The sequence below is a fragment of the Fukomys damarensis genome, unplaced genomic scaffold, assembly GCF_012274545.1.
Source record: "Fukomys damarensis isolate Sample0158 unplaced genomic scaffold, DMR_v1.0_HiC HiC_scaffold_16, whole genome shotgun sequence".
NCBI lineage: Eukaryota > Metazoa > Chordata > Mammalia > Rodentia > Bathyergidae > Fukomys > Fukomys damarensis.
In genome coordinates, this window is record NW_022900928.1 from 45798797 (window position 1) to 45809048 (window position 10252).

Genomic DNA, 10252 nt, shown 5'->3' on the forward strand with positions numbered 1-10252 from the left:
TTTTTTTTTTTTTTTTTTTTTTTGGTTTTTTTGAGACAGGGTCTCACTATGTAGTTGAGAATGACCTGGAACTCACTATGTAGCCCATGCTGGTCTTGAACTCACAGCAATCCTCCTGCCTCAGCATCCTGAATGCTGGGATTACAGGTGTGTGCCACCATACCTGGCTAACTAGTTATCTTTTTTAAAGCTAAAGATAGGAATTATTCTGTAAGCTTTGAAATAAAGAATTTCAGTTTTACCCCTCAATGAAAAGAAAACATTCCCATTTAAAGGTTTGAACTCTGAAGTAGAGTGCTTTGGAATAATTCAAAAACAGTGCTGACTAATCATAGCTAGTGATTCCAGTTTTATTCTGTAGGAAACAACTACTTGAAAAAAATCCCCAAAACTAATATGTTTAATATATTCCTTATGACTAAGGAAAGAACCTAGCCCTATTATAAACATTGCAGGTTTGACTTTTATAGCTATAGAGCTGGACTTGAGGGTCCTCTGGTTGGTGTACTGAGTAGAGCATGGAAAGCCCTATACCAGTGCCACAGGTTCTGTCTTAGTGTGTGTGGGGGCTGGGGTTGTCGGTTTCGTTTTGTTTTTAGTATTGAAGAGTGAACCCAAAGCTTCCTGCCTGCTAAGAAAGTACTTTACCACTAAGCTATATCACCAGTCGTTTTTATTTTATTTTGAGATAGGGTCTTGGTAAGTTGCCCAGGCTGAGTTTGAACTTGAAATCATTCTGCCTTAGACTCCAGAATAGCTGGGATTACAGGTATGCACCACCAAGTTTTGTTCTTTTCTTTGCTTCTTGTGATTGCCTTCTGTTTATAGAAGCCTATTGGTAAGTTTGAATTGGTTATCAGGTAGATGTATTATTTGCTTCTTGGTTGTTTATAAAACCAAGAACCCTGATTATATTCATACTATTGTTTATCAAAGAATTCAGTGGGAGAAAAGATAAGCAATTCATCTGCTAAAAAATAAAACTCATCTGCTATGAATGGACATGAAAATGTCACACTATCAGTTCATAAATAAATAATTTAGTTCTCTTAAGATAATAGAGCTACTAATTTAGGTTAATTTCTCCTTACTCAGATTTATGAGCATCCTTTCTGCCTTTCATCTATAGTTCTTTGCTTATGATGTAGTGGCTTTCCACCATTATTGTGCAGGGCTTTGGCAACATCATTTAACTTCTATTCTGAAATGAGGTACAGTAAATTCCTAAGAGCACATGGACCCCCAAAACCATGTGCTCTCACAATGTCACCACTGTTTCTTTCTGGGTTTTCATAAATACATCATTACCACATCATGTTGCCTTTCACCCTGTTACTTATCTGATCTACATCCAATTTTTTATGTTCTCCTATCCCTATTATTTATTTGCTTCTTTCCATATAATCTGCCCTACTTCCTATCATCTCTAACTATAAAATGGCCAAACCATACTGCCTTGGCTTTATTGTTACAAATTCTTTTCAAAAGTTATCCAAATTATCCCGGTAGCAAAGTAGAACAGCTTAAAAATATTTTTGCAGTGAAAAACCCAGAGATGACTTATGTAAATTTGGCCTGCCTTCTAGCTGCAGTTTATGCTCCAGTCTGGGGGAAGTTATGGTACATTTTGTCTAGACACAGTTTGGCCCTCTGTGTTTAGTGCTGTCCACACTGAATCAGCTAAGTTTTTTTTATTCTTCTTTGTTTTGTTTTGTTTTAAAGCAAGCATCCTTTAGGACTGGTAATGGTGACATTAGTGGCATTCATTCAGTTGAATACCTGCAGGTTATCTCTGGGCTTGCTCAAAAGAGAATCTGAACTCCAGTCTTATTCTGAAAGAAGGGACCATTGTCACTGTTAGATTGTAACCCCAGTGGGGATACACATCTGTGGGGTTACGGTTCATTCATGTATATCAGTTGCCATGGAATAGGGCCTCTCCCATTGAAGGCATTCAAGAAGTTTTTGTTAATTTGATTCATGCCTGATGAAGTTATTAATTAATTTAATAAAGCATTTGAACAGGCTCTTTCCCATTAAATAGCACACTATCAAATGGGTATGGCTGAATAAATGTTAATATACTAATTAAAATATGCAGGAAAAAGTGACCACTGTATCCATCATGTGACATGGCATAAATACACATTTCTAAGGCTCTAAGCATATCAGAGAACAAGATTAAGAATGGATTAGAAATACCCTAAAATTTAAGGAAGATCTCAAATTTGAAGGATAATAGATATAAATTTATCTTAAAAATGGAAATCTGAAATTGATAGTCTGTTTACTTGAACATTAAGCATTTTCTTGGGACGTGAGTACTATTATTCCCAATTTAAATGAACAAATGAAGGTTTAGACTGGATAAGATCCTTCCCAAATTTAAAAACTATTTCAGTTGTTTTTATTTTTGTTTTTTCTGGTGCTAGGGATTGAACTTATGACCTTGTGCTTGCAAGGCAGGTGTGGTGCCACTGAGCTAAATCCCAAGCCCCTCAAATTTAAAGATTATGAGATAATGAATATAAATGATTTAAAAATATAGAACATAATTAGACTGAAGATTTATTCTCTCTTTTTCGAAATGGACTATCCCTAGAACAAAAGATCTTAGCTGAAAGTCTATGGTTGTATTGCCTTGTATTTATTAACTTCCTAAAACAGTGTGCATACATTTTGTATATGTGCATTCTTTCCCTTGATGGATAAGTATCCATAGTGTTCTTCAAGTTCCCAAGGTAATTTGATGCTCCCAAAACTTTATAAAACTACTAGATCAATATTTTAGATAGTCTTTGTAAGATATGGCAGGACATCTTGTATATACCATGTATTATGCTAAACATTTATATGCATTAGATCATTTAATCCTAACTTCATAAGGCTATTACTTTTCTGAGGAGTAAGTTAGATTTATTAAAGTTGTATAGCTAGTGAGGGGTGGAACTGGAGAACCAACCAGGTGGAACCAAAGTGCCCTGTTTTTGTTCATTATATAAGTAAGACATTTTGGGTAGACAGAATATTTGCCAAGAATCAGAGTACTTTCAGTCTTAGCCATAATTTCCCCCTTAAACTGTCCTTCACATAGTAACTGCTTCCTGAGCACCCTAAAGCCTTCCCACACTGAAGCAGCCCTCCTCCGTGGAGCCAGCCTTCTAAGCAAAACAGTAGCTCTCTCCAGACTGCTCACCTCATTTTTTTTTTTTTTCCATTACACAGCTAGGCAGGAGTAAGCGAAATTTTATCTTAACTGTCGATTCTAGACTCAAGTCTGGCCACATGGCACAAATGAGCAACCCATATATTTGGAGAGTCTCCAGGAAATCCATCCCCAGCACTGAATGGACCTGGCTATGTTCCAAAATTTTACTAACCTTCCACAAATTGTGATTCCAGACACGTTTATACCTTGGCCCCCAGAATAATGAAAGCCACAAAAGAGGCAGAAATTAAAATGTCAGTCCAGCTGGGCCCACACTGTGGGCCAGCAATTACAATGGAACCCATTGCTTCTTAGGTCACCTGAGGGGAGCACATCTGTGCTTTCCGCTGAAAGAGTGACAAAGTCATCCAGAGCAGTTTTCTAGCTTTTTTTCAACTCACTGTAAATACAGTGTGCTACTTGTCAATAGCAACAAAGCAATAGGAAAAAAAAATTTTAAAGAAATTCAGATAGAAAGCAGCAGTCAGAATTCTGATTTTCATTCAGTTACTTCTGCTATTATTCAGGGGCTAAAGAACCTAAAATATATGACCATGGCTGGAAAGTAAGACAAAACATTACTATTCTGTTGGAGGAAAGCAGGAAGATTACCCAGACCCCCCCCACACACACTTAAGATTCTGAAGGATGGGTAATATTCACTCTGTCACTACACATAGAGGAAACGATTATCCACAGCAAAAGTGACACCTGAGAGGTCACAGTTTTGTGGTATTGTGACAAATTGAAGGCATCAACCTGGGAAAAATAAGTAATACTGAGGACTAAAGTGAGAATTTTCGGTGACAAGGATTAAATACTGTGGGAACAGTAATAATTGCTAATCTCCTCATTTTCTCCTTCATTGCTTACAGCTCCAGTGACTGATGGAAGCCATTCATTTAACCTGAAGTAATCCGTGTTTTCTGTGCCTCTGAATGTGCCAAGTTCTGTGTCTATGATGGCAAACTTGTGAGTCTTTGCTGAGTTTGAAACTGGGTGCGCCAAACAAGTAGATACTTCTGGTATGCCAAGGAAAAACGGAGATTACTCCAGCAAAAGCAACCTTCCTGCCAATCCACATTATAACTCTAAGTGGCATCTGGTGAAGTTAACCAAGAAAATTGATATTTAATCACGGAGGAACTTAACTAACCTGTTTCATGATACCTTTTTATATCTTGATACCACAATATGGATATGGGTTATTTTCTTAGAGTACTTGTCACCTGCTTTGTGATTATGTATTTACTTGGCTTCCTTCTCCACAAGATTACAGGCTTCATGATGGCAATTTTATTCATCGTTCTATCCTCAATACAATAATTTTGGGGACAAAGAAATCAATGTTAAAAGTCAGCACCAAAAAGTCTTCCAGTCTATGCCATAGGAATAGTGAATGCTCCTCAGGTTAGTAAAATGTGGCGTGGGTTACTTGGGAATCTTTAATAACTAGTGATTGTAAACTAAATTTGCATTACGTGTATACAAAACACTGAACATAGTTGTGTTTTGGAACAGGAGGGACCTTTCAGGCTGTAGTGGATAACTGCTGTTTTGTCCTCTATCTCTTGTTCTTCCTTTGGGTAACTCTCAGCCGTGTTGATCTGAGTAATTTCTTCCTCCTGTGCTCTCGGCCCTGTCCTTGTCTTCTTGTACTAGGGCCTCCTCCATCGGTGCACTGGGTCCAGCATTGGTATGTGAGTCTCTGTTCCTCCAGGGAACCACCTTTCCGAGGGACATGAAGCTTTGTTCAGCCAAACTGTCAGCTGGTCTTGTCAGAGGATTGCTGAAACAGGAGGCTGTCTTGTGTTTCCTTTGGAAAAAAATGAGCTGGACCTGTGGGGTCTCTCCACAGAAACCACACAGGAGGGGATCTTGATGGGGATAGAGAGATAAAGGGAAAAAAGAGAGGGTCCTTTTGACACTAATAAAAACAGTAAATCACCCACAGCTTTATTATTATTTTTTCTGTCATTTGCCACAAAAATAACAATAACTAGTACTGAGATTATGCTGTCTTGGTCTTGTTAAAAAATTCATTATTTTACTGGACTGAATATGCTGCTCTAGATATAATATTCTAGATTATGAAGGAAGATACAGGTAACTCAAATGCATGTATTCTCTCTTTAATCTGATAGTTTCATATAGAAAGAACAATTATGACATGTATTTTCATCCTTCCATTCAATAAATATTTATTGAGCCCTTACTATTGAGGGGACATCCTTTTCCCAGGTTATATATTTAGACCATTCTTTGAATTCTTTATCTAATCATAGGGATTCTGGACCAACACTAGTATTTTTTCTTTATGGGGACTCTACTGTGTCAAAATATTCCCTTGTATATGGCATCTGGAGCATACATGTCAGCATTACTTCGATTGTGTTGCACATTCAGTAAGTTCTAGCCATACGCCAGGCTCAAAGTAACACTTCTCCCTTAGAGAAGGAGAAACAAAAGAGGCAAGAGCAAAAAATTCATTAGAGAGAACTCTTGATGGAAACTTGAATGCCTCACTGAGGGACAGATTTTATTTTTCCTATGAGGTAACATGGAATCGCTAAAGTTTTGGAAGAAAGGAGACAGCATGATGAGGTTTACATTTTAGAATGATGTTTTGAACGTATGTGGCCCAGGGACTGGACTTCTAGAAAACCATAGCAGGAAGACTGGCAGGAAGACTAGCTGGTCTCAGTGAGATGTACATCACTAAGGCAATAGGTGTGAGAGTGAGAAGACAGGGATGGTCTACAGCAGCAAAGACATGTAGGTAGGCTACATTGCGGACCTTACCTACTCCAGGTAGGTCAGAGGACAATAGCATCAGTAGTCCCTGTAAAAATCAGAACCTGCAGGTTAAACAGATCCCCTACATCTTGCACAGGCACGTTAAAGCTGGAGGATCACTCACCTAGCTACTTGGCATACAGATGTGAAGACACAACACAGCTGAGGTCACAGAGGTCACATGTCAGTAGGGAGATGGGTTTGATTACTCCCAGAATATGCGAGTTCGGGGAACCCTGAATAAGTTAAAAAGACAAGCAGTGTCTTGTCAGGTAGAGTAGGCAGAAAAAGTGTGTGTGTGTGTGTGTGTGTGTGTCTGTGTCTGTGTGTGTGTCTGTGTGTGCGCGCGGGCATGCTCCATGCAAAAAGCCCAGCATTTGTTCAGAGTAGAAAAGGCACAAATGCCTTGAAACAATAGCAAGAGCAATAGCAGTTTGTGAGCAAAGAGGAGCGTGTATGAAGTGCAGTGTGAGGTCAGTTGAGAGATAAGATACAGATTTCTAATAATGAGAGGGATTTTGATTGTTATCCAGAAGAAAATGGGAGGACAAAGCCAGAGCAGTATCAGGAAAGCTGTACAAAGAGAGCAACGGACACAGGCTTCTCTGAGGGTTCTAACCACAGCCCCTTCGTTGGTGGAGCCTACTGCTTTAAGCATTTTTAGTTTTGACTCCATTTAAGTAAAATTTATTGAGCATATTCTCTGCAATAGACCTTATGCCAGTTAAAGGAGAGATATTAAAATATATGAGATGTGATCTCTGCCCTTTAGGATATTCTAGTTAGTAATGACATTCTGCTTCATTAGAGAAGTTTATGCATAGTCAAACCAGGAAGAACTTCTAGTTAATCATTCGCTGGATCTTCTCACATGGGCTGCTTCTAAACCCGTTTTCCTACCTCCTGTTCTTATCTTCAGTATTTGATTTTTTTAAATACAAAATTTTACATTTTTCTTGGTTTCAGGCCATCTTCCCAGCCTGCTATTTCTTTCTGAATCTTGCTTCAGTCATCAGTTCACTAGCTCTCTCTTCCAACTTTATTCTGCGTGCAGATCTTATGAACATGTTTCCTTTTTGTTAGTGTAAGACTCTACTTAAAAAATTGGTGACAGAAATGAAAAGGAAAAAATGGAAACAAAGCTTATGTAAATAGGGAGGGATTGAAGGGACAGAAGGGGAATGGGAAAAGATAAGAACCAAGATATATCACGTACAGGTACAAATTCCCAACAATAAATGTGATCATAATGTATAATTAAAATGTACCAATAAACTTAAAAAAATTGGTGACAAGTTTCAGGAGTTCCTTTAGCCTCAGCATGGGAGTGGGAGAAAGCTCTTTCCAGGGATTGATTAGTCAGTGTGAGTTAGAGTGCCATTTGACATTTTGTCCTGCCACACATCTCCCTATTTTGAAGATAGATGTAAATGCCTATTTATAGATAGAAAACACCTGTGAAAACCTACATCACAGCATTTGTGATCCTACATTTTCACCTTCTTATATACTTATATATAAGGTGCTAGTGTTCTTCTTATCACCATATGATGGGCATTAAATAAATATTCAGTAAAGGCAAGAGAAAAGAGATATGAAATCCCTTAGATACATCACGGATAATCAATTTAATGGACAGGATATGTCAAAAAGGCCTTGAGTTTGCTAATAGAATTCTGATTAACAGGCATGTACAATATCATGAAAGTCACAATGTAATTCAGAAAATTAGCTTCCAAAATTAAAAACTGTTTTTGATGTTAATTCTCTTGAGAGATTTGTAGTTTATCATTCTGTCCTGGTGTGTTTCACTTTTTTCTTTGATGAAGCCCTGGATATCACTGGTACTTATTTTTAAAACTTACTTTCCTTAATTTTTTACTGCCTTGATGTTTTTCTTAGTGTATCTGAGTTCCGGTTGGGCAAAAATACTCTGTAATTTTTATTGGGATTTCTCTACAACCCACTTACCAGTTCTATGTTATGGATTTCATTGGTATGAGCGTGTTCAACCCTAACCAGTGAGAACCAAGCATACTATTGATTTATAAAAAATGAAATGGATGGGAAAGGCTAAATCATTCATACACTTCTTTTGATTTCTACCCTGCCCGTTATGCTGGTGTGTTTGCAGAGCTGAGGTTCAAATGAGACCTCATCCTATAGCTTGAACTTTTAACCTTGCACACACAATTTTGTTCAGGAATCAAAGACATAGAGTGCTGTACTGAAAGTGTCCTTAGTGATCATCTAGCTCAGTACATAATATGTAGATTTGGTTGATTCTGCCACATTCTGGGCAAAATGAATTTCCTATTTGAGGGCAAAAGATAGGTAAGGAAATAGGGTAGAAGAGGGATCAGGGCTGGGTGGGTTAATTCTAATCCCAGACTTCTAGGAGAGGGCATCCATTCCTGAAGGTTTAGAATTGGTTGGATATTATTATGCAAGCCTTTAAACCCACACCGATGTGTTTCCTCATCAATAAAATACTTAATTAGTAATGAAATGAGGTTGGCATGTAGTTTTACTTTTAACTGCCACCACTTAGCTATATGACATAGGCAGTTTTTTGAACATTTACTGAGTGCTAACACTATGCCATTTTTAAAGAAGCACATTTCAGGAAAAAGGGGCATATTCCTACAGTGTCCCCTGAGCAACAAGGGGTAGGGGGATGTCAGGACTGCCCAGATTCACTCTGCAGAGGTGATGAGACAAAGACTCCTTCTTTTAACATGAAAAATTGTTACATTAAAAAGCACAGAGAACCCCAAAGTATAAATAATTTAAAGAGTAAGACAAAACATAGTGGACAATGGATAGGGAAGTAGACCTTTTGGAGATGGGAGGACATCTGGGGATGAGGGAGAGGGGAAGAGAAGGAAAGGGAAAGGGAAGGAAAATGATTAAAATTATATATATGTATGTATGTTTTGACTCCCCATGATGAAGGCTTTCGTTGTTTATCATAAACATGTACTAATAAAACAATTTAAATGAACTAAAATAACCTAGAAAGATAAAAGCAAGTTTCTGTTTCCACAGTGAAAATATCTAATATGAAGATCTTAGTATGTGAAATGAAGCCAGTTTAAGTGAATTCATTTTGGTGAAAGTGAGAGAAAACTGCATGTGCCTAAGACACACATCGGAAGCAAAAGAACTGAGGGTCAGGGGACACATGACTGCACAACGACCACAAAGGGAAAAGAGGCAGCTATTGAGAAGATGAGAAAAACATATATGCAAAATGTATGAAATCAACTATGTATATTGTGAATCATAAGCACAGTACTGTGTTTTGGACCTGTAGTCACAAAGATTGAGATAGAAAATAAAAACCTCCACTTCTGTGTCTGAGTTATCAGTGCTTACCCCTCACTGTCCCCTTCCCTTCCTCCAACCTTCACTCTCATAAGGCTTGGTTGAAGGACTCTCAGTCTCATTTAAAAGTGAGGATGGGTAAGGGAGCACTATTTTCACCTGAGCAAGCCAGATGTGGCAGCCTCCATGAAGAAAATCTCCATTTGTTTTTTGTTTAGGGGAAGTCTTTTGATTTTTTTTTTGGCTCTGTTTATGCAAAAATAATATAGAGTAGCTGACATATTTCAAATGTGTATTAAACGCTCAAGGTGCCCAGGGATTTAGCTCAGTGGTTCGTTCCGCTGCCTGCCTTGCAAGTGCAAGGTCCGCAAGGCCCTGAGTTTGATCCCTGGTACAAAAAGTTGAGAAAGGGTTTGGCGCAGTGAATGAGATGAAAGAGAAAACTGTGCCAGGCGAGATGAAAGCCATGCAAAGAGCAGTTAATCATCCCAGCCTGAGATAAACAAGAGAAATCCAGTGTCTCCACAGAGACAAGGAGGAACACAGCGATTCACTGCAGAAATATCTCTAACATTGAAGTTACTGGGCTGGTTACTAAGCCTACTATTTCTGCTCTGTCAAAGTCATCCCATTAAATCTTAAAATAAGCCTGCAACTGGATAACTTACTCTTATAGAAGTCTTATGTAATATATGCAAATGTGCATTTGGATTATTAGGCTTTTTTTCTTAAAGTTGTACTTAAGTAAAATCTTATGAAAGCTTAAGATTTTCTAAAAGAAATGTGTATCTAAGAGCATCTCTAAAAAAAGCCCTGAAGAACAAGGTTGTCTTGAGAGCTACCAAGAGGTTCAGAAGAAAAGGTCTGTATGGACAAGAACTGCTGTGGCCTGGTGCTGACTTATGTACTTATTTTGGACCA

The 10252-nt window shown here is 38.1% G+C and overlaps 1 long non-coding RNA gene across 3 annotated transcripts in view; it reads left to right on the plus strand.

Annotated features, from left to right (window-relative positions):
• LOC104868745 overlaps positions 1-9347 on the plus strand; it is a 19699-nt gene extending 10352 nt beyond the window's left edge. For all 3 annotated transcript variants that reach the window (XR_782087.2, XR_782088.2, XR_782089.2), the window contains exons 2-4: positions 4084-4180; positions 4481-4618; positions 9053-9347. This is a non-coding gene — a long non-coding RNA (uncharacterized LOC104868745). The remainder of the gene's footprint in view (positions 1-4083; positions 4181-4480; positions 4619-9052) is intronic.
• Positions 9348-10252: the final 905 nt, after the last annotated feature.